Raw genomic sequence first — 23,746 nt, 5'->3', positions numbered from 1 at the left:
CCTATGAAATGCACTATTCTGCAAATTCGTGAATCTCTCAAGCTCCCTGCCTTTTAGTTGCTCACCCACGCACACGTACACGCACACGTACACGCACGATCACGCACACGCAGGAGCACGCACACGCACGCGCATGCGCGCAACCCTGCCAAGGCCCTTGCCGCTCTTTAAGGAACAGCTGATAGACCCCAGCGTGGCGTCCACACTCACCTGTCCCAAGCACGGTTCCCAGCCCGTGGCATTCTACCTGCTGCCTCCCACCACTGCTTGAAGAAAAGGGGACTCCCCTCCTCCCACTGCTCTGTTTCTCTCAGTCTTTTTTAGAAAATGAGCGAAGAACCCGTCTGCCACCTGAGAATTCCTTTGCTTTCCTCCCCAAGCCGCCATGGTTGCACTCAGCCCTTCCTTGGATCTACCTTGGAGCCTTCCTGGTGAGTGGAGTTTACTTTACTCAAGCCCAGTTCATCCTGTTTGTAGGATGGGGTCGGAATTCCAAACTCTGGATCTTTTTCCATATTCTGCCTCACTTGTTATGATTTACATGGTGGACCAGATGGACTGCTTTCCTGTCTCTTGTGAGAAAACACTCAGAACGCTATTTGTCTTTCTTCCTCTTGAAGGACACTGATTTATTACAGAAAATGAGTTCTCAGGATGGCACCAGCCAGTCCACGAAAGTGGGGTGCCTGTGGGTTCCCCTGGTCAACGGGATAGCAGTGTTCCAAGGCCAAATATTTCTGTGTCCCTTGAGCAGATCACTTCTGCTCACTAAGCCCATTTCCCCATAAGTAAAATGGCAGTGGTCAGGTCTGCTCCAAACATGGAAAGCTGCAGTCCTTTCACCTGAAAGAAAGTATTTTCCACTAGTGATTTCATAATTGTAACTCCTTCAGCAGGAAGAGAGCGTCTCCATTTGAGTGCAGGCTGCCCGCTGCTGTGGTATCTACAACGGAGTTTCACTTCGTGTCCCTGGAAGATAGAGGGGCTTTGGGTCGTGCAGGGGGAGCTGGGGAGAGGCCAGGCCCTCCACTGGGTAAAGGACACACAGCATCTCACCCTCCATGGATGTTCTGTCACGTCCCCCCAGCCAAGAAGCTGATGGCTGCAGGATGAGCCCTGAGCTGCGTGAGAGGTGCAGTTAGAGGAGGAAACGGTACTCTGGAAATTGATGTGGTCATTCTTAGGACAAACTAGGAATGGCTTTCGTCCAAAATGTTTTCTTTGTTTTTCTGCCTTGAGAAAGTATATAAATATGTATGTCACTAATGCCTTTTGGAAGGGGGCTCTTTAAAACTAATTAAACTGAAAGTCCCTAGATGCTGCTGGCTGAGCAGTCTCTCTCCTCTGCCTGCCAGAGAATACAAGCCCTGTCTGATTTCCTGTGAAGCTTGTCAGGGCAAAACATCTTTTCTCCGGATCCTCTTCTTAACAGCAGCCATAGCAGTAAATCTTTAGTGAGGCCTCATTAGGCCAGTTCCTTTTTGAACTCCCTCCACCCTCCAGACCTCTCAAAACCACCACCACCATTCTAGCGTGTTATTATTTTTTCCTCTGAAGCTTGCACTTTCTTCAGTCCTGGCACTTAGGCCTCCCTACACTGCTGTCACTTTCCTTAACGGACTCTTCTCTAGCTGGAATCCCTCCAAAGGGTGTGTTCGTGCAATCAAAAACTTCCTTTTTTGTTTTATCACATCACTGAACATACCAGATAAGGCCCAGCGAAGGGAGAGAGGGAGGAAGAGAGGGAGGGGTTTGGGCTGGGTTGGCTGGTGGGGAGTTGGGGGGGGCGTGCAGGTAAAGGGGTCTCAGGAAGGAGGCAGAAAAAATCATCACATCAGTTCTTAGGAGAGCAAACACAGACACAGGGGTATCTGGTGAGGCCGCTCCCCATCTGACCCCAGCCACTTCTGAAGATGCTGCACACCCGCTTTCAAACCTGCAGTAAGTGACTGTCCACAACTTGGAAACAGCATATAGAACAAACCGAACACAGATACAATGAGACATGGACACCAGGACATTAAATAGTTAATTTTTAGCAAACCCAAATTGCATTTCCATCATGTGCAAGCAGTCAGCTGCTATTGTAGGTCACCAAGATACAACACATTATTTCTACAGTTTGTGGAAAACATTAGGCAGCTGTAATAAAGTCAATGGTATTTCCTTCCTTACTGAAACATGACTTCAGTAAATCCCCGTTTAAATTTTTTTCCCTTTCTAAACATTTCTCTCCATCTGCACGATAAGTCAATAAAAGAAATTAAAAGTTAAAATGCCTAATGAAATTTTATCAGGCATGAAATGGCATTTAAACCAGAGTTGCCACCCGGGCTTAGATGCATGAAAACTGACCCGAACTTGAGGAGTTATAAAAAGCGGGGGGAGGGTAACAGCAAGTTTCAGTGGCCTTTATGTATTGCAGCCACTGAAGAAAAAAAAAAAAATCATTCCAAAGAGGCATTCCATGAAACCGAGACTCTCTGAGCAGTTAAGATTTTTACAGGAGGTACATCAGTTCTGTAAACCTCCACATTCTTTTAGGCCGCCATTCTTTTTTCTTTATTCACTTCTTTGCACTGACATGCTTATTTTGAAATCAATCTTCATCTGTGTACTTCTGTCATGATCCCAGGAAAAGTGGCAAGAAGAAAGCCTGAGAACATTTTAAGAAGAAGAAACAGATGGGAAGGGTAGGGGACTTAATACTTAATCTTTCTTTAAGAAGAGCATTGGGATATTCCATGTAGGCTCAGAAAGAGTTTTAAATTAGCGGGCATGGAGAAAAAACATTACTCTTCCTTGTATAAAATTGTTTATCTTAATAATTACTTATTGCCCCATTCTTGGGTCATAATAGACATCTCATTTTCATAGGAACCTGAAAAGAAAAGGAGCTAGTCAATGGGTATGTGGATAGTTTTCAGCCTTAACAATTTACATTTATCTTCTTTAAAAGACAAATCCCAGAATCCTCCCTCATGCAGGACATCCACTGAAGTCAAGGGGCATTATGTCTAAGAAGGGACAGCAGAGTCCGACTTTCTAATTGGAGAGCATATTCAGAACTTTCCAGAAACTTCCTATACTTTGTAACCAGACAGCTTTGTTTGTAAGTGATTGGCTTTTCTGACAGCCTCGGTGAGAAGAAAGCTCTTGTCCAGCCTGGGGAACAGGGAGAGGAACTCTGTTCATTTCTACTGGCTCTGAAAATTAACATGGGATGATGGTTTTCCCACAGTGTGTTCCATTCAGCTGCACTTGAAAAGCCAGCAGTGGGAGTGCTGAGCCAAGCAAAGTAGAAGTGAGTCCTTGCCTTTGTCTAGACCCCGGCCATCAGGCAGGTAGGAAAGTGTATTTGTAAACTGCCAGCAGCATCACAGCACGGCAATCATGAATAGATCTTGCCAGTGCCATCCAAACTGACAGTATGAAAATTCCCTTAATTCAGATAAAGTGATATGGTTTCATATATTTGCACAGCTATCAGTGCCCCTCAAGCTTTCTAAAAACATCCAAGAAAACTGGGTCTGCAGGTCCAGGAAAGGCCATGCTTACTTTTATTTTTTAAAATGCTTACTGTCTGTAATAACAAAATAATTTGCCCTTACTTTTCAAACTTTTGTCTCCCCAGTCTAACCCCAGAAATCCTGTAATAGTAGAGATTCTATGACACTCAAACACAAAAATGTTTCCAACAATAATACACTTGATAATATTTGGGGGACAGTTGACTGGAGAGAAAAATACTTGCAAGTTCTGTGCAATGGGTACACATAACTCCAAGGATGAGAAGCACTTGAGATTTGCAGATACCGTGTTTCCCTGAAAATAATAATATATTAATATTGGGTCTTATATTAATTTTTGCTCCAAAAGACGCATTAGGGCTTATGTTCAGGGGATGAAAAATAATGCTAATGCTTATTTTCCAGTTAGGTCTTATTTTCAGGGAAACACGGTACGCATGTTTAACAGCCCATCCACCAAACCCCAAGCGAGGCTGACGATTTGCTACCTGCACCAGACTAGATGCGAGCACAATGCCTGAGCTGTTGTTGGCTGCGGCACTATCTAAGGAGGTATTCGTGGCTTTCCCTGAAATATTAGAGGCGGGTAGACCAGCCAGACTAGGGACATTCAGACTAGAGAAATGCTCTTTGGACAAACAAATCCTGCAAACTATGAAGCAACACATAGAATTAGAAACAAAACCAAGTTGGATAAGCAGTGGAAACAAAAGGATAATGTTTAGAAGTGAGTGGGTTGGAAATAACGGAGGCTCATCCATTTCCATCACATCATCCACAGGTAGAATCCCCATTAATAATAAATAGCTGGGCAAAGCCAGGTGTAGTGAGCAAAATGCTTATATCACATTGGGGCCTTTTTTAAGAAAAAAAATTGTTTTAAATAACAAATGCAAAATTATGTATGGATGTGAAGATCTATTTAGAAGAGGCACATGCAAATGAAGGGTCCTGAGGGTTAAGCTCCATTAGCTTCCCAACACACCCACCACTGGTAACAGTACCTTTTCCTATAAAATGAGTGCTGCATGAATACAGTTTGGGTCAGTACTACAATGTCCAGGCTCAAAGAAGGACTATATCTCTGCAGTGAGAAAGTCTGTTCTGTTACAGTTCTACAAAGATTCATGTTGTATTAAGATTTCCATATCATAAGGTTAACGCTCCGTCACGTCCTTCCACTTAATCTTGAATTTGAGCTCCAGCAGATAAAACCTCAAGAGTATTTCGATGAGAAGGATGTGTAGATGTGGGCTGTGGGTGCTAGATCAGATCCCCTGAGTTTACAAAGAGATCGTCAAAGGTTTTGCACTGGAGTCTCCTGCGATTCTGTCTTCTTTTGTGTTCTCTCTGCCTGTAATCTTTACATCAGGGATTGTAGTAGGATCTAAGTGTTTACTTGCTGCTGATATGACTTGTCAATATAGGTAAAGTAAGTCGATTCAAAATCACTGTCAACTTCAAGCAATTTGGAGATTTAAACTAGTCATTTTAAGCATAAAGGTGCACTGGTATTATTTAGAAGAACATGTGAATGCAAAACTAATTTAATAAGCCTTAAAGAGAGGTATGTTACAGATATCATCACCAGTAACTGCTCCTTCATGGATGAAGACCCCAAACATCATTAAAAAGGATATTAAAAAGTCAATGAAAACAATTTTTTAAGCAAGACTCTAGCAAATCAAATACCTTATTTCGTGGTGGAGACAGTCCAGTTTTCTTAGTCCTAATTTTTTTTTTTATTTATCGGATGAAGTATGTGAGATGTTGTGTCCAATAGCCCTTTCTTCACTCTCAGATTAACTGTGTTTTACTGGTTGATTCTAGGAGGGAAATACAGTTAATAACTTCTAAACCATTACATTCTGCTTTGTTTTATTGACTCTTAATAGCATTAGTATTTAAAGAACATACTTCCCTTCAATCCAATAGCAGTATGGAAATCTTGATGTAGCTACTGCCTTTTGATATCAGTATTCTAGATAGCATTTTATTATCTAGAAAGTGGCCAATATGCTCTTTAATTTTTGAGGAAACTTAAACTAAAGGTGCCCCCAGTCCCTAGAGAGGGGTTTTGAGTTGGATGTGTGCATGAAGAGCAGTTAACACCTTTTTACACAAAGCTTGTTTCCTGGAAGTTTAGTCTCAAAAGCTGGTGTGGCCAGTAGTCATGACAATGCTTTCAGAATAACTGTCTCTTCCAAAAGGAATTGGGGCATCATTTCAGGGTGGGCCTAACACATTTCCCACATTGCAGCAGAAATTAGAAAATTGTCGAAGTTGCTATGGCTATCACCTATCAATAAATGCAAAGTCTATGTATTTTTTTTCATTTATTCAATAACCATTTATTGAGGGTTTAGTTTATACCAAGCACAAGTCTATAGAGATGCTCTTGAGGCACTCAAAATACATATTACAGGTATATATTCAAGTATTTACCTCTCACATATTTAGCACATAGACACCACACCAGACCTACACACACACACACACAAACACACACACACACACACACACACACACACACAATTGGTTATTTCCAGCAATTTTAACTATCTACTACAAAGCCAAGAATCTCTGAGTCTCTGAGGAGACAAAACATGTCAGAAAGTTTAATGAAAAAAACCGTGAACTCCTAGGAGAAGCCGTTGGGCCTTACACAGAACTCATATGCTCTTCCTTTTCTCACAATTCCGTCCAGCTCAACCATCTCATTTCTAATATGATAGTACAGTAATCTCATTATTTCATTGCAAACAGGCATGCCAGCAGGAGGGGAGAGAAGCTATTAAGCGAACACAAGAAGTAAAACATACAATAATTCAGGACCATTTCATACAGGAGCAAACAACACTACATCCTCAACAGTCCCTGAGTTACCAGGTAAGATTAAATTTGTTCAGCATATTCCATTATGAAGACAATGAAGTATACAATTCATTTTAGGAAAAAAATGTTTAGTTTTTGAGCTCATACTTTGTTACATTTCTTCAATAATATTGCTAAACAAATGAGCTGCTGTTACGCCAAGACAACTGTCACTCACCATTAAACTCATATTTATCAGGTTTTGGCCCTCACTAGTTTGGGGAGAGACAATTTCAGGTAGGAAAATAATTACAGAATGATTAAGTGTAATATAATCCACACTTCTTCCAGTGTGAAAACACTCCAGCAAATGAAATGTTTCTGTCTGAAGCCCCTTTGGTAATAGAGGGGAGGGTCACTGCATTCCAAAGACAAGACTGGGGTCTGTCTTCAGCATAAATCCCCTTGATTTGTGACATAATAGTTCGTATGACTAATGTTTTTGATCCCTCATTTCCATGAGCTGAATGGTGAAAGTGATTCTACTTTCCCTGGAATTCCCAAGACTTAAAAGTGAGTGCTTTGCCATTTCAAATGCAACCTGCACAACCTGTTTTCAAAGCCTCTGAAGTGAGGAGCCAGGCTCCCAAGCATCAGGAAACCATGGGAGAGCCAGATAACTTGACAGTCTGAAAAGTAGACCGTTCAGTAATGCCGCCCGCTTCCCTCCCATGGTGCTGGAGACCTGGCATTAGTGACCTGGATGACAAATTGCACACGTCATGGACACGAAGTGATCCATTTAAGGATTTCATTCGAAAGAGAACGTGAAAGCAGAAACTTATAATGAATGCTTGGAATACTTAAAGCTTAGTAGCAACTGTTGTAAATTATTACAGGAAGCAAAGGGATGCTTCCAGAATATCTATAAGTGCTCAGAGTACTTACGTGAGAAAAAGAAATATCCCCTCCCAATATTTCCAAATTTTATCACTCTATAGAGAGTGTAGTGAAAGTTGGAGGTCATTCACCATCTGATTTCAAGATTTAGTATGATGCTACAGTAATTAAGGCTATGTGGTATTTGTATAATGATAAATATAGAAGAGACTCAGAAGTAGATCCACTCATATGCATATATAGCTGATTAATTTTTGACAAATTTTTGGAAGAAAGGAACTTGAAAATTGAGGAAAAAAGATGGTAGCTGGTGCCAGATTGGAACTTCGCAATTAAGAACAGAAAGACCTGGTGTGGTAGTGGTACCTCTCACCCCACCAAATCTTTAGTAAGCTATCTATTTCTCACTAATGTGTTGCACAATTTAACGCATTTCTACAAAGCATCTAAGTGCTTAGTCTTTCTTCAAAGTGAGAGTAGGGCAAAATGAAGGTTATCACTAAGAAGCAGCCATGTATTGATTGTACAGATAATACGATTTGCTTCTCTAAATTATTTTGAGAATTAAATAGGATAAGATATTAAAGTATCTTTTACAATAGTGGGAAATCAATATATGTTCACCAAATTTTAATTTCCTTTCACTTTATAAAAAGGAAAATACCTTTAGAACTGGAAAGACCTCAGCGGTTATTTTATCTCATGTTTTAATTTTACAAATGAGAAAACTAGGTTCAGCGAGAGTAAATGTGTCGCTCAAGTTCATAGTTAGAGTTAGAAGTCCAACTTCCAGGTCACACAGATCTTTTTCCTAAAGCACCTGCCTCAATTGTGATGCCCCAAGTACAAGAGTTTGAGGGAGAACTGAAAGCGAGGAGAGCTTTGCTCTCTGTATTTAGGGATCATGGACTCGTTTGCTTCTAGCTCTGTGTTTACTTTAGCTGTTTTCATTTATTTATTTTTTTTATTTCAAGAATGGGAGGCCATGGGAAGTCTTTCTCTTCAGAGACTATGATTGCCAGATTTAGCAAATAAAATACAGGGCACACAGTTAGATTTGGAGTTCATATAAACTATGCATAATTTTTTAGTTCCATTTGGAAATATTTGGAACATACTTATACTGGCAACTTATCTGTCAGCCCTATTAGGGACCAAACAATATGAGCTGCCCAGCTGTGAAGATTTTTTTTGCCCTAAAGCAAATAAGCAATAGCAAGATGGTCTCCACCCCCATGCATAAATCTTGGCCCCTTACCATTTCTTCCCCAAGGCTGAGTCTGATGAGGATGGAGATAGAGAAGGAAAAAGATGATGATGTGCCTAAGTAGTGTTGGAAAGACATCTTTTGCCAAATAGGAAGGACATAACTCTACTTTCAGACAGATGGAAATTCTAATCCCTCGCTCTCTTACTAGCTGTGTGGCTCTAGGACTTTGAACAAGTTACTTAAATTCCCCCACACCAAACCACCCTGCATGTCTGCTTTTTCCTTCATAAAATAAGGTTACCTTAAGTTTTTGTGAAGATTAAATATGCTAATAGGAAGGAAGCACTAATCACTGTGCCAAGAATATAATAGCTACTCATAAATGATCATTTCTTAAACCGTACATACATGTTTATGTACTTTTGTATTTACTTGATGTAGCTCACAATAAAAATTATTTAAACACAATTGCTCATTTGGAGGGTTGTGAATGCCAGAATGTAGAATTTGGATGCTAAATTTCATTCTGTAGTTATAGGGGAACCATTGCTATTTGTACAGTTTTGGGAGCCCGGAGTCAGGCAGACAACCTCTTTCTAAGTTCCGCTAAAAACTACTTGGGGAATTTTGTAGCATATCAGTTTCTGTAGAGTTAAGCGCATGTAAACCAACACAAGGTAAACTGACCTGCATCCTCTTGACATCTTCAGCTCGCTCAGCTCCAACCTTGGCAGAAAAGAAAATGAGAAGTTACAACTCTTCCCGTGGATCTACTTTGTGGTGTATGAGAAATGGGCAGGCACGAGACACAACCAGGACTAATTTTGCTCCATAACTTACTTACTAGTGGAATGGCCTCATCCAAATTAATCAACCCTTTGTGAAGTCTGAGCAATAGGGATATCACCTAAGCTGGAAGGGTCTTAGAATCAAGACTCTAGCAGAGCACCTGGTTGCAGGAGGTGCTCAATGTCTGCATTCTATTTTCACTTCGTTAGAACACTGCACTTCAGTTTTACGAATAAGAGGTCCCTGGAGTGCCTTTTCTCAAGGTCTTGTGACTCAGTTTCAGAAGACTGTCCAAAACGAGGACTAGTTGTTCAGACCAACTTTGTTTAGAAAATTATTTTACTAAAATATCTTAGGTGACATCTGAGGGTAGTCACATTCTTACTCAGCCATGCACTCGATGCTGTGTAGGCTGCTGTCCTAGGTTCACCCATTCCCTCGCTCATGCCTTTAGAACCTGCAGATGTGTGTTATCTGTTCCTTCTGTTTAGTCAACTTCAAGTGCTTCTAATCTTTTTATAACCAGTTCTGTTGGCTGTTATCTGGATGCCTTGTAGTGCCGTGTGTATTGTACAATTTTAACAGATCTCCACCCTCTTCCTGGCAACTAGAAGGGCAATATAGTTATTGAACAGTGTGCTAGAATCTTCTATCCGATAAGCTCCTTAATTGGACTTTTCCTTTGTCCTTTTTGTGTGTCTGAGAGAGAGAGAAAGGAGAGAGAGAGAGAAAAATATCACTGGAAGGTTTTTCTTAAAGTTGCGTTCTTAACACAATTTCCAGAGCTAAACAGCAAATAAAGACCCAGAGCACCCGTCTGCAAATAACACCCCCCCACACACCCCTTTCTCCTCTCCTCATGCTTGGAGAGACTGCTTACAACCTTAAAGTATTAATCAGACCTATTATTTTAGGTTTGCAGCTGTTATTGTTATTTTCTTGTGTAACCTTATGACTCTTCCTATTCTGGTGTCCTTATGTGTGTGGATCCATAGTCACTGAAATCTCCAAAGTCTTAGTTAGTCACACAGTAATATGGGATACTGGAAAAAGTAATGGACTTTGAGTCAAGAGAGCTAAATTTTTACCTAGGCTCTGCTGCCAACTAGCTATGTGACCTTGCCAAGACAGTTAACTGCTTTGGGTTTCAGATTCCTCATTTATAAAATATCAAGGGAACACATACTCCCCTTCGGGTTTGTGCCCTATATACCTTCACCTCTAAAATGCCCGTCCTTACATCTATGGACTTTCCCATTCATTCCTGACCACCCAGCAAAGAATTGCTTTTACTTTACTTCAATATTTGACTTTTAGTTTTTGCTAAATGACTACTCATATGCTCTTTTACTAGCTAGAAGAGCTCAGCTTAAACCCAACATAAAGCATCTCAATCATTTCTGAATATTTGATATAGATCTACTAACCTAATTGTGGTTAGATCCACTAACTATTCTCTGTAATTTAAAAAATATTAGTCATATTAGTCATAAAAATTTTCCTTAGCAATAAAAATATAATTTACAATTTCAAAGTGAAACTATACATTTCTTGGTCTACTTGTGAAATTCTATACAGTGTATTTTATTTTAAAAAAATGGAATAATGGAGGAGGGTTAACTATAAACTAAGTTTGTTACCCTCATTCTATGCAGAGGGTAGATGCATAGAATGTATTAGGGGGGCAGTAACCAGGTGTATTATGTCCATGGAAAGGCCAAAAATAAATTCCAAGTGAGAATTTGAAGACCCTCTCAGTCTTTCTTGAGACCTGTAGGGTTCTTTTCTCCTCAGAGTCCAAGTGTCTCCCTGGTTGCCATTTCCAGTACAGCTAATTAGAGTGTAACTACAGAGCTTAGGGTTCCAGGAAACTCTCCTGGGGCCTAGGCAGGAGCCTTAAGATAGGAGGAACCTACAATTTGGGTCCAAATCCTTGCATTATCGGATACCTCCACCCAGCGTGAGGACCAGCTCACCACAATGACACGCAGAAAGAAGCCCACAAATTTTACTGACTACAAACTACGCCCAGCTCTGGATTAACAGCCTCCTGCCCCCCATCCTACAGAGATGCCAATGGAAACAAAAAGGAAGAAGCATTTTAACTTTGAGGGTGAACCTAAGTTAAAATTGAGAAGAGTCTAAGTGTGTCCTTGGTGGCGTTTTCCTTTGAATGTGAGTGTATATCACAAGTTACAACTGTAAATTCAGAGAGGGGTGCTGCAGAAACTGTTGCTCTTTGCTCTCCTCTGCTGCTCTTCTTCCTTGGCTGGGCTCAAGCTCTCCCATCTCACTGGACCACCTTGCCTGGTCTTCCTGTCTTCAGCTTCACCCTGCCTGCAGAGTCAAGGTCTTCTCCCAAAATCTCTAATCTGACTGGGATTTCCGCTGTAGAAATCCTGGTCATCGTCAGCATATAGGCAGAGGTCTTCACCATTACCTACCCAATATCCTCCATGATCTTGACCCTTCCGACTTACCTTGCCTCACTCTACACAATTCTCCTCCCTCTTGCATTGTAAACTCCAGCTGTGCTGACCTTTACACGTATCTCTGGACACAACAGTACTACTTCCAACCTCTAGAGTGCCCTCTTTTCAGACCCCCACTCTCTTGTCCACTTGGTTAATTCATATTCAACTCATCTGATAGATGTATAGATCAAACTTTAATGCAAGCTTCAAACCCAATTCATAAAACGTTAACAGGAAAAATAATACTTTGTTGTCATTTGTAGTTGCAAAAATTTTTTTATTACTAATAACATTCAAGTCTTTTCATGTTTATCAGTCCCATATATTTCTATTTTGAATAATTTAATTCCTTTATCCATTTTTCTATTTTTACAGTATTTTTAATAGCAGTGCATAAGGGTATTTCTCTGTAAAGAAAACTCATTTGTCACATACGGGAGCAAATGCTTTTTCTTCATACTTATGTCTTTTAATATCCTATTTCAGTGAATAGTTTTACTTCACTGTGAAGAATTTGCCTGTAGTTAAATTCTACTGAAGTTCTCTTGTTGATGTTGGCTGTCTTGAATTCTTGATTGTAACAGTAATTAAGAATTATTTTCTAATTTTTAATAAATTTATACTCTGCTCTTAAGAACAATAATAAAACCCAATTCATAAGTCATAGCCTCCAATACAAAGTAGGTGTTCGGCAGACCATTGCTGAGTGGAAAGGTACACAGAAAGCCAAAATCCAAGTGGTGAAGTTGCAACCTTTCCATTTTCCTTTAAGTTCCATCTTCCTTCTGATTTTAATGGATTCAGAGGTATCAGATACAAAATGCCAAAAAAGTGTCTAAGAAGGAACCATTTTACCTCCAGTTCCTAGTCTCTCTCAGAATATGCCTGTCCATCTTGATGTGACCTGAGAAAACCAACTAAACCCTAAGACTTCTCCATTCCAGAAGAACACAGGAAAGAACTATTCCGAACCTTACCTGGGCTGATGAGTCAAATTACATGGACACTTAACTTGTTCTTATGATTGCACTTGGTCCAGAACTCCTAAAGCCGTCACCAGCTAACACGTGTCCTCAGACCTGATGTGATATTTTTGGTCTCTTGAGTGTTATCATGGTTAATCTTGGGCTGAGTGGCCAGAATTTTTAGACCTATGTCCATCCCAGAGGTCCTAGCAGGACCTCTGTCCTGCATTAGGTCATAACGGGTGTCCAAACCGGGCTGGGAAGAAGGGTCAGTACTGGCCTCTGGCCTGATCTTTCCCTACATGATCGATTGCTTGAGTTCCTGAATTGTCCTTTCCCAATTCCTTTCATAGAATGTGGGGTACTAACTTCTCTAGGGGAAATCTAAGACTGAAGATATTCACAAATCATACCCAACTATATAGAGGACATTTTAGATTCCCCTTTAAAGATAACACAAAGACGTAATATTAGTGCAATCCCCAAATATGTATTGAATGCTTCTCTGGGATAGAAACCAGAGATAGACTTGCTCTGAAGACACGTAAAGCATAGATACTTGTAATATATAATAACGAAAAGGTATTAAAGATTAAGTTGAAACAGCTAAAACTTTTAAAGTATAATAAATTAAAAGTCTAAAGTAAAAAAGTCAACTCAAAAGGACATAATATAAAAGTCACCCTTTTTGAGGAATGCTTTTGCTATTATAATATTCTACAGAAACATACCATACCACACTCTTCTGATCCAAATTCTTATCTCCAGCCCCAGCTTCTCCACTGAACTTCATGCTCCCTGAAGAGTCAGTTCTGCCCTCCCGCCACCAAATGCTGCCTTCTGCATTTGGAAGTTCAGTAGTCTTCTGAAACTTAACACATCCAAAAAGAAACCCCAAATCTGCCTCCTAAAACCTGCTCCTCAAGCAGTCTCTCTCATCTGAGTGGCTACTATCGTTTTGGTTGTTGAAAGCCAAAACCTCATCCTCTCAACTCCTTCCTCTCTTTCTCTCAAACATCCAATCCATCACCAAATCTTGTTGCCTCTACAATGAAAACATATCTCTCCTCCTCCATCATCATGATCCTGGCCCAAGTTATATCATCTCTGTCCTGGACTATTACAATCTTCTCCTAAACAATCTTCCTGCTTCTGCCCTTGCCACCTATAGTCCACTCTTAACCCCAGTAATCAAGGTGATTGCTTTAAAATAGAAGCCAATTTATATCACTCCTCTATTCCAAACCCTCCAGTGGCTTCCCATATCACTAAAGGTAATATGCAGTGTCTTTGCCACCACCTACCGTGACCCCGCCCACCCCCTCTACTACCTCCGTAACCTATTTTGCTCCCATTCTCTGCTTTGTGAAGAACCAAAAAGATCTTGATAAGTTATGACTTAACTATTGTAGAATAGAAGGTATTTTAACTAAGACTAACTGTGTAACATAGAGTTGCATGTCAGAAAAAGAAACACATGTCATCTGCCACTAACGTTCTGGGTATAGGAGGATAAGTAAAGCTGCAGCCTGTGTCACCCTGCACTGTTGAGGAGTACACTCTCCTGTACATGCTGTCACTCAAAACCTTACAGCGACCTTCGGAGTTAGATGGGAAGAACTCATCAAAGTATACTACAGGTTTGTTTTTTTCTTCTTGGCAGTGTTACCTACTGAATACATGTATTTCAAAACCAGAAACAAAAGCGAAGGTTGTTATGATGATACAATACCTTTTAAAAAAATTAAAAAGAAACTACTATTGAAAATATTTATATTTGTCAACTCGTAAATCCTGTAACAATTCCATCTATAAGACAACTTTATATGTTCTTTGTTGTCAGGAGAAGGCAAGGAAGGAATGGAGGAAGGAAACTATGAGAAAAAAAAAACAAAACAAAAACAAAAAAACATGGTTCCTTTTATGCCTTAACTTCCAAGAAAATTAAAGGCAAATCCATTGCCCAGATGAAGTAAGCAACTCATCCCAAATTCCTAGTAACATCCTTTCCCTTTAAATTCCTGCAGATAATCTTGGTTCTGTTTTCAATGCTAGTTGTACGGTTTTGCACCACAGCATACTTTATATGCTGCCATAGATCTTTTTGAAAGAGGCCAGGAAAACGCCTCTCCAAAACATTTTTAAACTTCATCATGTATCATCTTTTTTAAAGTCCTTACCAAAAAGATATTTCTGAATTTCAGAATCAATTCAAGGTTTCCTGTTTTTATGTTCTTAGGATCTAAACTTTGCATTCAGGTTTGAATTACTGGGTTTCTGACTTTTTAAAAATCCATTTACTTAATTTTTTTTTTTTTAGATATAATTTACATATAACATTGTGTAACTTTAGATGTACAACATGTTAATTTGATACTTTATGTATTGCAATGTGATGACCAACATAGCTTTAGCTAACAACATCACATAATTATCGTTTCTTTTTTATGGTGGGAACATTTGTGATATAGTCTCTTAACAATTTTGAAGTATATAGTACAGCATTCTTGTCTATAACCACTATGCGCACATTAGATCACCAGAATTTCTTCATCTTCTAGTTGCAAGTTTGTACCCTTTAACAACATGCCCCCAATTCCTCCACCCCCAACCCCTGCTAACCACCATTCTTCTCTCGGTTTCTGTGAGTTTGACCTTTTTTTGATTCTACATATGAGTGATAGCATACAATACTTGTCTTTCTCTGACTGGATTAGCTCACTAAGCATAATGCCTTCGAGGTCCATCAGTATTGTTGCTTATGGCAGGATTTCCTTCTTTCTTGTGGCTGAATAATAGCCGTGTGTGTGTGTGTGTGTGTGTGTGTGTGTGTTTGTACTACTTATCGCAACTTCTTTATCCATTCATCCATTGACAGACATTTAGGTTGTTTCCATATATTGGCTATTGTGGATAATGCTGCAGTAAACATGGTGATGCAGATATCTTTTCGATATCCTGATTTCAATATCCTGTTTTCATTTCCTATGAATAAATACTCAGAAGTGAGATTACTGGATCATATGGTAGTTCTATTTTTAATTTTTTGAGGAAACTGCATACTGTTTTCCACAGGGGCTGAACCAATTTGCACTCACACCAACAGTGTACAAAAGTTCCCTTTTCTCCACATCCCCGCCAACACTTACCTTTTTACCTTTTTGATAATAGCCATTCTAACAGGTGTGAGGTGATATTTCATTGTGATTTTCCTTTGCATTTCTTTGATGATTAGTGATGGTGAACACCTTTTCATGTACCTGTTGGCCATTTAGATGTCTTCTTCGTGAAAATGTCTATTCAGGTCCTCTGCCCAGTTTTTAACTGAATTGTTAGGGTTTTGTTATTGAGTTGTATGAGTTCTTTATATATTTTGGATGTTAACCCCTTATCTAATATACAGTTTGCAAATATTTTCTCACGTTCCATAAGTTGCCTTTTCATTTTGTTGATTGTTTCTTTTGCTGTGCAGAAGTTTTTTAGTTTGAGGTAGTGCCATTTGATTTTTTTCTTTTGTTGCTTGTGCTTTTGGTGTAAATCCAAAACATTATTGCCAAAACCAATGTCAAGGAGCTTCTTCCCTCTGTTTTCTTCTAGGAGCTTTATGGTATCAGGTCTTATGTTTAAGTCTGTAATTCATTTCAAGTTAATTTTTGTGAGCGGTGTAAGATTATATAACACACATGCATGCACATGCACACACACACACACACACACACAGAGGTTGGACAATTAAGTTCACGAACTCATCCTAGAAAAAGTGCTACATATTTCATTGCTGAATATCACAGCACTTTCAAAGGGTCACCTTCAGAGTACTCCTCTTGGGAAGCTATGCACTGACGCCAGTGCCTAGTCCACCCTTGAAAGCAATTTTGGAATTCTTTTTCTGGAATGGCCATCAGAGTTGTCGTTGTATTACCCTGATGTCCTGAATGTCACCAAAATGTCTTCCTTTAAATATTTTCTTTATCTTCAGGTAAAGAAAGAAGTCATTGGGGGCCAGGTCAGGTGAGTAGGGAGGGTGTTCCAATACAGTTATTTGTTTACTGGCTAAAAACTCCCTCACAGACAGTGCCGTGTGAGCTGGTGCATTGTCGTAATGCAAGAGCCATGAATTATTGGCAAAAAGTTCAGGTCGTCTAACTTTTTTATTCAGCCTTTTCAGCACTTCCAAATAGTAAACTTGGCTAAGTGTTTGTCCAATTGGTGCAAATTCATAATGAATAATCCCTCTGATATCAAAAAAGGTTAGCAACATTATTGCAACAAGTTCGAGAACTTGTCAGACCTCGTGTGTGTGTTTTTTTTCCTTTTCTTTTCTCCCTCCCTCCCTCCCTCCCTCCCTCCCTCCCTCCCTCCCTCCCTCCTTTCCCACCTTTTCTCCCTCCCTCTCTCTTTCCCATTCTCCTTCTTGTTTTTCTTCTTTAGTTTATAGATTTTTTCTTTTTGTTTTTTAAATCAAAAACTGTGAGAGAGAGAGAGGGAGGAAGAAAGAGAAAAGTTCTTTAAGGGGGTTTTCCAGTATTTACTTTATGGAAAAAAGATAAGTTTTTCTCTAACTTTTAATGAAAGCCAAATGTCAGAAATAGTAATTAAAATGTTTACATTGAAGATTGTATTAGATTGTTAGATCTGTAGTGTTGCCAAGACTGACAGCTTTTGATAAATTAGAATAAGCCACACAGGCTGGTCTTTTTTCACTAAAATGCCACAGTGTCCAGAAAGGAAATCCACTCCACACACCAGCCTTGTTTCATATTGGATAAACTAAGCAAACAAAATGCCTCCGACATCGCAAAATGACCACCATATTGAAAGAAACTGGAAGTTGGTATTGATGGGAGAGGATGACTTTGACACAAAGGTCAGGATTTTGATGTCAACTTTGGTCTTTGGGCTTCTTCCAAACTGCCCTTCATTAGGGGAAGCATCACTCTGGGTCATTCATGTGACTGTCGTTATTCCTTGATCCGTCTAGGTACCACCAACACATTTCAAAAAACAAAAATGAAGGGGAGGAGCAGAAGCGTATCTAGCTCACTTTCCCTAACTGCTCTTGTGTAAAAAGCTCTCCAGACCCCACAAAGCACTTGTTTCACACTGTCGCAAGTGAATAAACCTCTGCAGTCTGGAAACATATCATTTGAAAAGGTTCCACACCCTTTGGTGCCACAAATGTCTAGCAGAATATTTTGGGGGACTTTATACCTCCTCCCTCCCCATGCAGCAGCGCCTTCTGAGTGAAATAAAGGAATTGCCAGTGAGCAAACCTTGCGGATTGCCTTCCGTATGTAAGTCAAGGAATAAATTATGTCTCATTTCCCCAGAACTTGCAATGTTTTTGGAAATTATCCTGTAGAGAAGTGGTTCTCAATACTGGCTGCACATAAGTATTATCTGGGGAGCCTTTAAAAATACTGATGTCTGCAGTCCACACCTAGAGACCTGTGAAGAGACTGGCCACCAGTATTTATTGAAAGCATCCACACACACTCTCCTGGTAATTCTAATGGACAGCCGGGTTAAGAACCACTGGCTCGAGGGATGACTGTTTTTTGGAACTCTGTATTTTAATTGTTAAGCGATTTTGATTATTGTAGCACACTAACTTAAACATCTTACTTGGCCAAATAACTTTCACTTTGTATAGTAGGGTGAGAAACCTGGAACTTTTGTTTTTTCCATGATCTCTAGGTGTACCTGTCATTACTATGCCTGGAGTGTTCTAAGTTTCTCTAATAGTAGCCAGGTTCTTCAAAAGAGAGATATTTAACTTGATTGCTTTGGAAATATTCAATAAGTCCGGTATTAACATACAAATAGTTCTCAAGGCGATGTTTAGCACCTTAAAAAATCTATCATTAGTTACATAAAAAACAAAAATAGTCAAAGACCCATTCCCAGATATTAGAGGGCTTTTTCTGTCTTAAAGAAACTCAATAAGAAAAGCACAGGTTTTTGTTTGGAGTGTGTGTGTGTGTGTGTGTGTGTGTGTGTGTGTGTGTGTGTGTATGTGTGTGTGTGAGAGAGAGAGAGAGAGAGAGCGCTTTGGATTCTTAAAAAATATAGTATCAGCGATATCCACAATTTTATAAACAGGAAAAAATGTATAGCATTGTGAAAATAAAATTCATACAACTACTATAATATGTGTCAATGCACCTTCTGCTACATTTGTGGCAGATTAGTTAAATAATCCCTGCCAGTACATTAATGCTTAAGCAAATCAGAAAACAATTCTCTCCCTCCAAAAATCATAATCCTTTTCAAATTCCATTTAAAAAGCTATGAGAGAGAAATAGAAAGGCAAATTTTGAATGAAATAAGTTTTTTTCTCATGCTACTAAACAAGAAACTCAGTGAAGTCCTTGTCCCCTTCTCTATGCATATTTATTCCCGTGCAGTAAATAGACTGGATTGTGCAAATCCCCAGAAAGGAAAAACTCCTGTCAAGTAGTTTTTTCCTAGGTGAGGATTAGGTCACATGAAGAAAAATTTACAATAAAATGAGTATGTTCTCTTTTAGTCTGATCTTATTTACTGTCTACTGTGTGTCCAAATGCAAAAAGTTCTGAGGCTGAATATAATGTGGGGTCAATTCTCCTTATAAGTATTCTAGTCTTGATCAATACCTAGCAGTCCAGAAGAAAAGTCATTTTCCATTGATTTACCAAGCAATCACAGTGTGTTATCAATACATCAAACCTCTGTTACACTGTAATAGGAGAAAAGCAAAGCATGAATGAAGTGAGGCAAATTGAAGTGAGGCAGTGCCAGAAGTAGAAAAGGAAAAGTGACAGTTGACAGGACGACCAGGAAGTCTTCTCTAAAATTAGCTTTAATTTGTGATACTCAAATGTGATTTTATCTATTTGCCATGACAGTTGTGCTTTACACTCATGACAGGAAGGATAGCCAACCCCAAAATATCATCATCCACAGTAAATCTTGTATCCATACTAAAACTCAAGTCCAGTGCCATACCTCATCATGAGGTCAATTTAGAAAATGATACTTTATATAATAAAAACTTCCATGTTGTCAGTCAATATTCAGTCACTATCATATGATGAGAAAAGCGAACTCTGGAGCCAGAAGGAGATGGGTTCAGCTTTGTTTTCATAAGTAACTGTCTGTATGACTTTGAGTAAATCATTTTACCCTTCAGGACCTCACTTCTCTTATCTGAGATAACAATACCCTCTTTTTGAGATAATATGTCCTTTGTGGGATTATGGATATCCTATGTAAACTGTCTAGTACATAGCTGATGCTCAATAAACCGTAGCTAATATTTTCTACAATGCCTGTAAAGAAAAGTAACCTGGTGCATGGTTTATAGAAGATACTCAACAAAATTAATTAGTTCTTTCTTAAAGTCTTTTGCTTATTTATTCATCCTTTTTGAGTCTACTACTTTAAATTAAATTTATAAATAACAGAGAAGATAAACCAGATTTAAAAACATGAAAGGAAATCATGTAAATATACAAAAACATACATTAGGAAACATTAACACAACATGAGCTGTGATGGAATTGAGTTTATCTGGAAAAGCTTGAAAACCAGCAAAAAAGAAGCAGATTTCTGTACTCTCTTTTGTCTTCCCAGCTGTCCCTCTTGGTCGTGACATGAGACTAGGCACAAGTAGTCACCAAAACCAATAAGCAGATAAGATTTTCAACAAGGATCAAAAAGAACAACCTGAGGGAGGTGCCAAAAGCTGCAGTCTAAAGGGTAGCTGAGGGCCAGGATTGTGAAATGCTGATATTCTAATTCTGTCATTTCTTTTCCATTATTGACTGGAATATTTACATAAAGAAACACTTCTTTCTTCTACTTTAGGTTACTCAGTAGTTTAATTCACATGCAAAAGACAAAATAATTGCTTGATTTTTTTCCTTTTATTTACCAGTGTTCAAATAATGAATAGATTTTTTATCATCATTTAAATGTGACTGCTTAGGGTTTTTTTAAAAATATTATGAACTGATGAATTTAAATATATTTAATGTTCAGGCTGCTTTTATCAGACTACTGTCATGTGTACTGAGCTACCCCTTCAGTGTTTTAAAGGCTATGGTTGACACCTCATGCCAGATGAATATTTATTTATTATGTCTTTATTTGTATGTGTCATTGGAAAATTGGAGTTTTACAGATTTGCTAATCCTGGATAATACCACCTTGATGAAACCAAGTTTTACGAACCTGGCCGTTACATTTGTGCTAGATAAAATGACAACTCTTCCAAGTACTGGAAAAAATACAATATCACAAATTTATTCTAAGTGCATCACTCTCCAGAAAGAACACGTAATTTTCAACTTTACTGAAAAATAAATAAATAAGTTAATTATTACTTCATCTTAGAGTCTAGGAGTCATGGGGAAAGAAAAAACAAAACAAGCCATCCAACCAGCAGAGGGAGTACAAGTTAACTGACAAATCCAATCTCCCAAACTCTGCTTTCCTATTGGTGAAATCACTGATCATGTTTTGGAGAGAAGGAAGATACCAGAAACAAGACAGGACATATCTGTGCTACTCTGTTGTCTGTTGGATGCAAAGGAACTACACCGATTCTAAACAAAGGGAAAATACAACCGTGACGGGGGAAAAGGTGTTCTGAGTTTCGTCAGAGACTTCCTTGCTCAGAATTCAACATGTCATTGTCCACAGGCTGGTTGATAACTGTGTTGGAGGATTAAGAAAGAAGAAGATAGGATTACCTCACATTTGTAAATTAAAAAAATAAGGACATCCAGAAGTGATATGAATTCCCTAAAGTCACATCAATTTAGAGGTAGAGGCAAAACTTAATATAGGGGTGGCTGGTTAGCTCAGTTGGTTAGAACACGACACTCGTAACACCAGGGTTGCCGGTTCAATCCCCGCATGGGCCAGTGTGAGCTGCGCCCTCCACAACTAGATTGAAACAACTACTTGACTTGGAGCTGACGGGTCCTGGGAAAACACTTAAAATAAATAAAAGTTAAAAGTAAAACAAACCTTTATATAAATCATCCAAGTCCCATCCCGGCTTTTCACATGGGACCTTAGTCAATGACAGCTTTTTTACAGAGAGAAGAGCTTACAAAAACATTTAGCAGTTTTTCTGCTTGTCTTTGCTAATAATGATCCAGCCAAGGCAGACTTAAGAGCTCAAGAATACAGAGCACCCGAGCACTCCCTGCTTTCTTTGCAAATTTCCTCTGGGGTTGGTGCTTTAATTTTCAATCAGTCTGAGTCAATAACGTTTGGTTGTCAGTGCCATTGTTGACTCACACAATTTCTTGTCTCAATCCCATAGTTCCTAGAGCTTAGGGCTTGGGGTCACTGGTAAGGGTTTTTTTGGGGGGCTTTCTATGTTTACACAATAGGGCAAGTCAATATCTCTCCTGTATCAGTGAATTCTGGACTAAACTGATCTATCAAGCGTCGTAGACAAATGAAGATCTGAAAGGATGGAAAGCAGGCTCTGTGGAAGCCTCCACTGCTTTTACATTTCATTGAATGCACAGACGCTCACTTGCTCCCCACAGAGATCTGAATACGGCTGAATAAGAAAGAAAGAAAAGTCACATGAGAAGAGTGGAATGCTCTTACAATATTTTTAGTCTGCAATGTATACTGAATTCCATTCACACAGTCCTGCAGGAGGTTTGGCCCATCTTCACAGAGCATGCCACAACTCCTGCTTATTGCAACAGATATGTACATTTCTCAAGGACAGACAATAATTAAAGAAAAAACAAACTGGGAGGCTCTTTGCATAGGATTGTTGAGGCAAGCTTTCCATTTTTTGTTGTTGTTGATACCTGTTTTATAAAAAGGATGATAAACCCGTGTTGGAAAGTTCAAATCTTTCTCCAACTTGATGGACTCAAAGGTGTGCACCTAATACAAACCCGTTTTAGAGATCACAGGGCTACTTCTAACTTTTCAAGAGGCTAATAAAAAAAAAAGACCAAGAAAAGTTTTTGAACAATCCACCATCATTTTCAAAGAAATAAAGTTAATATAGAAATGAATTATGAAAAAAAAAGAAAAGTTTTCCTTGGAGACACAGGTTGAATAAATGAGGACTTCTTGGTGGTGGCCATAAATAAATGAGTTTGCTTCTTGCTTTCATTGAACTTAAGGGCACAGGTTTCTACTTGTATGTTCATTTGCCTTTATTCTATGAATCTAATCTGTCGATCCCACACCAACAGACAGCTGGGCCTCCTGAAGCCTGTTGGTTCCCAGCCCAGGAGCCTTCAACCCAGAGGCAAGGCTTTAATCACTTCCAAGTGTTCTGAAACACCCAAGTCTGTGCTAAGCTCATTTAGCTGAGTGGAGCACCTACTGAGTTAATGAAGTAAGGTCGATTCAGTCATACTTAAGATATTCTGCTAATCTTGTCCTATGCATCAACTGAACCCATTACCACCAAACACATCCCCACTGACATTGTATATAAATCCATTAGTCACTAAGAGGAAAGGGTAAGTGGGTATGGATGGAGACAGACTGCACTAAACTTACCAGCCATTTCAAGGCTGTGTGAACTTAGGTAGATTACGTGGTGCTTCAACTTCCTCACTGTCAAATGTAATTTTTAATTTCAATGTATTGTTGTTATTGTTATTAGTATTGAACAACTGTCGTGCGGGAGACCCTGCTCGCTGCGCCATTTGTTGTGCAGGGGACCTTGCTTGCTCCGCCATTTGTCGTGCGGGGTGGCCTGCGGGGTCTCTGGTCCCGCTCCCCACATAAGAACGCAGGATATGGTGAGGCCAAAAAGTAACACCCACGGAGCCATAGGTAGGGGAGCCATACCACCACGGTCTCACTGGAGGCTGGGCCCACTGGACGCTGACCTGCCGTCTGCTTTTCCGCCAACCGACCGACCAACGACTCTTCTCCACTCTCTCCTCTGTTCCTCTCTCTCGGCTCTCCTCTTCCGCTCTCCTCGGCTCTGCTTGGCTCCTCGGCAATCCTCGGCAGTCCTCCGTAGTCGCAGCAGTTATACCAGCGGCCAATTGGCTAACCGGCCACAGCCAACGGCCAATCAGC

General features: G+C 39.5%; 1 pseudogene; it reads left to right on the top strand.

Moving 5' to 3' along the window:
* Positions 1-327: 327 nt before the first annotated feature.
* Positions 328-23,746, top strand: part of LOC141573048 (high mobility group protein B1-like) — a 34,893-nt pseudogene continuing 11,474 nt past the window's right edge.

The sequence above is a fragment of the Rhinolophus sinicus genome, linkage group LG09, assembly GCF_036562045.2.
Source record: "Rhinolophus sinicus isolate RSC01 linkage group LG09, ASM3656204v1, whole genome shotgun sequence".
In the NCBI taxonomy this organism is placed as follows: Eukaryota; Metazoa; Chordata; class Mammalia; order Chiroptera; family Rhinolophidae; genus Rhinolophus; species Rhinolophus sinicus.
This window is presented reverse-complemented; position numbering and strand designations above follow the sequence as displayed.